Source organism: Alosa alosa, chromosome 24 (assembly GCF_017589495.1).
Source record: "Alosa alosa isolate M-15738 ecotype Scorff River chromosome 24, AALO_Geno_1.1, whole genome shotgun sequence".
Taxonomy (NCBI): Eukaryota; Metazoa; Chordata; class Actinopteri; order Clupeiformes; family Clupeidae; genus Alosa; species Alosa alosa.
The window spans coordinates 3,702,986-3,708,026 of NC_063212.1; the positions used below are offsets into that span (position 1 = coordinate 3,702,986).

A 5,041-nucleotide genomic window follows, 5' to 3' on the forward strand; every position below is an offset into this window, starting at 1 on the left:
TATTCTTAATAAAACACCACACAAGTAGCTGAATGCTACAGATCTTTTGCGCAATGACACACTTGTCAAAACTATAGGTGAATTATTCATCAAAAGTCTTATTTTATTTATTTTGAATCTGTTAGACCTAGGCTACACACTAATGTAGGCCTATAAAAGATAAATTCAAGAAAATTGCTCTTTCTCTGCTGAAGATCCTCCAGGAACCTTGATTGAATTGGGTTCTTTGAGGAACCTCCTTTCATACAGAAACATCGTTAAAGCTGCAGTTGGCAAGATTTTTTTGATCATATTCACTGAAATCGACACTATGCTCCGACAGAACAACATAAATCAGCTGGTTTTAGAAAAAAAAACGCATTTCTACCTCCACCTAGAGCCTGTTATTTGTTGTCAATCACAGTCTGGTGCAGTCTGGTGCGCACTGACGAGCACAGACTGGATGAGATGGTGCTCGGTGGTAGTTGGGGAGGGGCATGAGAGTTGTAAATATTCAAAATTTTGGCTAAGTCCACAATCTGTCAGACTTGCCAACTGCAGCTTTAAGGTTCTTGCAGAGACCTTTAAGAGCATCAAAGCACGTTTGAGTTCTGAGAAGACCCCCTGGGTTCTTGGAGGAACATTGAGGTTCTTCAAGGAACTATCCAATTTTTACAGTGTAGCCTATATGTGTTGGCTTTGTTGCGTGCATTAAGTGTGGCACGGTGCTCGCCTATGACAGCAGAAAAACAGGGACTTTGACTATGAACAGACACATGACATGAAGCAGACCAACAGATATTAGTGCTGAATTCTTCTCTTTCTGCTGACGAAGAAACGAATGTCCGCCATGTTTTTTTTGTGCATGCACAATGCATTTTTTGTCACGCATCATACAGGGTGTGAATTGCCCAGCTGTGTGGCCAAGGCCAATTGTACCAGGGGTGCAAATAGTGACTCCGTTATTGTAATGAGGCCAGACATGACTGTTCTTTGATGGCAAAATATTGAAAAAAAAATTCTGTTAAAGTCTAGACAACAATGATATCACTGACCAAGGAGTTGAAAGAATTCAAGAGGAATTCCTGAAAAAAAGGCTGTACAGAGAAAGTCTTGTGAGTACCAGATTATTTATCTTTTTTGTGCTTTTTGTACGTTTTGGTGCTTTTTAATACTATTACTTAACCACACTGTTTCATCTTAGTCTCTTTAACAACCCGGTGTTGGATGCTGAAGCCTTTGTGATGGACAGTCACTTTGAAATGTTGCCAAGTCTTGATGATGACAAAGAAACCGATCAGGAACAAAAGCAGCCACCTGGCAAGGCTGCTCTAAAGGTAGGCTATAGTAAACATTGTAAATTATTGATGTTCACACTAGTATACTTCTAACATTTACATTTGCTCTGAAATCTTAACTGATCAGTACATTTAGATCGAAGAATAGAAAGATAGCCTGCACTTTTCTTTTTCCAGCACCCTTGTTTGATGGAAGAGATTGACCCAGAAATATCTGTCTGTAATGGCAAGATGTCCTACAGGTATGCCTACAACCATAAACTGTATATATAGAACTGGACAGTGTGCCATCTGTTAAGAGTGATGCGAGCGTTAGTCCAGAGCCCCCTGGTGGCTGGCTGCAGTACAATGTGTAACTCCGCCCATCCCCATGTAATTCAATGGCCAAGTATCCAACTTTCCGTGTCAGTTTTCTCACCTAAAACTATTTTTTTATCTACAACTTTTTATTCGAAAAAATAGTTTTCAAGATGCTTCAATACACACAATTTTTCTTTTCTCGCTGAAATTTTTTTTTAATGCTATATTAACAAATCTAAAAAGGGCGTGTTTACACCTATGATTGACAGCTGGCTGGCTGCAGACACAACGCTTTGTCCATTATGTTTTACCGTCTAGGCTGCAGACTATGCCTACAACATAATGTGGGTATAATACCCTTTAAGCAAGATGGTAACATTTGTGACCTTGTGGCTGGCTCTTGTTCCCCCTGCTTTCTAGATTTCAGGCGTCCACTGGGGGGACATTTTACTGCAAAGCTACAGGATTGAAGTTTGTACTGAGGAAACAAGCACATGTAGAATATTGTGTGGTCCCTTATGACACAAATATCAGGTCATTGGACCATTATGAACCTGCAGGACCTCTATTTGACATTACATGCTCCAAAAGAGAAATGTGCCAACTTCATCTGCCACACTGTGAAACTGAGGGTGAGTCACACATCTACATATAGCTGTGTTTTATGGTGTATTTATTTGCCATTACTTATGTTATTGTTTATTATTTCAACTTTGTCATCTATGCCTGTTTCATCAGCGGACGCTATTGGAGACTTGGTCGTAATGCACAGCTTTGCAAACGGCAAAAAGTTTCTTACATCAATAAAGTTTACCCAAACACATGTAGCTGTTCGAATCCATGGGCTTTGTAAGTTTGGGATATTGCGTAAAAAACAAAGAAAACCATCTTGCCGACCATCTGGCCGTGTCCTTGGCCAAGTGCTTCTCTTCCTTGATCCCTGCATAACTGATACTGAACACAGGCTTTGGGTGTTCATGTTGTCTCGAAATGTGCCTCTTGCTGAGGTATAGTAGCTGGCTTCACTTGATTTTCTATCAATTAAGTGGTTTTCAGACTGTTTGTAATTATCTCATTTAACTGTTTGTAACTATTTGTCACAGATCCAAGAGCAACAGAAGGAGTATGTTTTCATCAAAACAAGCTCCAACTGTATTTTAAGACGCAATGGAAAGTACAAGTTGATCACAGACTCAAAAAAGCCTGCAGTGCAGCCCAAGGTGAATAAGCAAAGATAAGCAAAAATAAGCAATTCTGGGATATTTTAAAAAGCCTGCCTTATGTTTCATGTTCTTCATGTGTGCCTGTGTATGTGAGTGCCAAATATATGTTTCGTGTTGTGCGCCTTGTAGCAGTCATTAATGTAGATAATGCTGATAATGTAGTCTGTACCAAAAATGTTTTTGGGAATAATGTAAATAAGTTATTGGGGCCTATCGTGCACCTTGCGCAACAATATTTAAATAAAGTTCAAGTAATAGGCAAGTGCAGATGCATGTTGGTTATATACTCACACATACTCTCATATACAGGTAAAACACAGGTTTTAGTAAAGCAAGTAGTGTTCTAGTGGAATTCTGCAAGCAGATTCCTTCAGATGACTGTCAGATGACATTGACTGTCAAAATACCGACAGGCTATTTGATGTTGTGTGCTGGCTCTTAAAGGGAATGACAGATGTCATTCTCATTGGTTTAAAAGATATGTTACCCCCAAAACACACCCATGACTGATTAAGAAACATAAGATCAACCCTTTTGCGCCCAGCATTTGATCACAAAATCACACCATTAAATTAGTGAATGTGGACTGGACACGCCTTAAATGTCTTAAAACTTTTTGCCTCCGACCAGACGTTTCAAATTGCCAACATAAGGCCCATTATATTATTGGCTGGTTATTATGTTATAAGCTGGGTTTTAAAATAAAATCATGAAAAATGTAATAACTTATAACTTTATATAATATGACCGCCGCTAGCCTAGAAACTTGATGGGCATGTAGCACCACTAGGCTGATGAGGAAAAAGCTTGGTCATGCAATAAAAGCTTGGTCATGCAATTCAGATTAATAAGACCACTGTTGCATCCAGCAGCCTTGTAGAGCTTCATAACACTAATATTCTCTTTGTCCAGTTCCAAACTCTCTGCAAGTACCTCTATTATGTACAGATTGGAATGAAATGGTTTAGATAGTTCACAGAGGCTTGATGTCATATCTAGATAGACATATCTAGATTGAGATCAATCAATAATTCTTGATAAGATTTCTGATAGTAGATATTGAACCCCAGGCTGATTACCAACATCCTACCATATCAGACATAGGCTGAACAGGGTTAGCTAGAAGCCCAGGATCAGGCTGAGATAGAACGCTAGATTGAACATCAGACAGAGGTTCGCATTAGACAGAGGGCATGGTTGGGGGGTCAATTCTAAGGTATGAGCTACACCAGGCGCGTAACTGAAGCATTCTGTTTGCGACGCGTGAAATCCATTTTAAAAGACTGGTCAATTTCTTTCGAACGTACGCGCCGCTATCACGTCAGGTGTAGCTACTTCCATTGATTAAGGTGGCAGCTAATTGTTGCAGCAGACGCTACGCGAACGGAACGCCTCAGTTACGCGCCTGGTGTAGCTCATACCTAAGATACACTCTGCATCTCTTCTCCTGAATGGCCAGAATATAAGAAAAAGATAAGTATTTCTTCTCTCCGGGTGATAAATTGGTATATTATTACATTATAGGCTCCTGTCATTACATTATTACATTATTATTATTTTTTAAACTCAGCCAATAATGTAATAGCGTCATTGGCAAGTTATTATGACCGCCGCGCAGCCCGGCGGCGGTCATATAGGTTTAGTCAGATTTTTTTTTTTTTTTTTTTTTTTTTTTTCTTTTTTATGTCCAAATTTCCGTCAATGATTCCCGGGACACTGAAAGACCGGGTAGACAAAACTTGGTGGGCATGTAACCCCATATGGATAGCATGGAACCATCGTTTTTCGTTTTGATCTGTAGCCCCCACGCTGGACTGCACCCCGAAGGAGGGTAGGGCAGACACAGTTTTCTGTGAATATCTCGAGAACCGTAAAGGTTTAGGAGGACCATTATTTTTGTATGTTGATCTCAAGGGGCCATGTCAACGCATTCCATAACCACTCATTTCATGTATAGCGCCACCTAGTTAAACACAAAAAAAGTAAAAATGAGGTGGTGTAATTGAAGGTATCTGTGACCTAACATAGTCAAAACTGCACAAAATTGGAAGTGTAGGATCATTATGACACCCCTCTGTATGCACGCCAAGTTTTGTGGAATTCCGTTCATGGGGGGCCACACAATAAATTAATTTATGTTACTATACACCAACTGGCCTGTAGGTGGCCGGAGACAGTTTTCTGTGAATATCTCGAGAACCGTAGGGCCTAGGAGGTCCACCTTTTTTGTATGTTGGTCTT

At 39.9% G+C, this 5,041-nt stretch overlaps 1 long non-coding RNA gene across 2 annotated transcripts; it reads left to right on the top strand.

Moving 5' to 3' along the window:
* Positions 1 to 520: 520 nt before the first annotated feature.
* On the top strand, positions 521 to 4,161 carry LOC125289572. Of its 2 annotated transcripts, none has more exons than XR_007192653.1 (3): positions 521 to 1,316; positions 1,455 to 1,519; positions 1,998 to 4,161. It is a non-coding gene; the product is annotated as an uncharacterized LOC125289572 (long non-coding RNA). The 2 variants fall into 2 exon arrangements; XR_007192654.1 differs by having other exon boundaries at positions 521 to 1,094; positions 1,184 to 1,519.
* Positions 4,162 to 5,041: the final 880 nt, after the last annotated feature.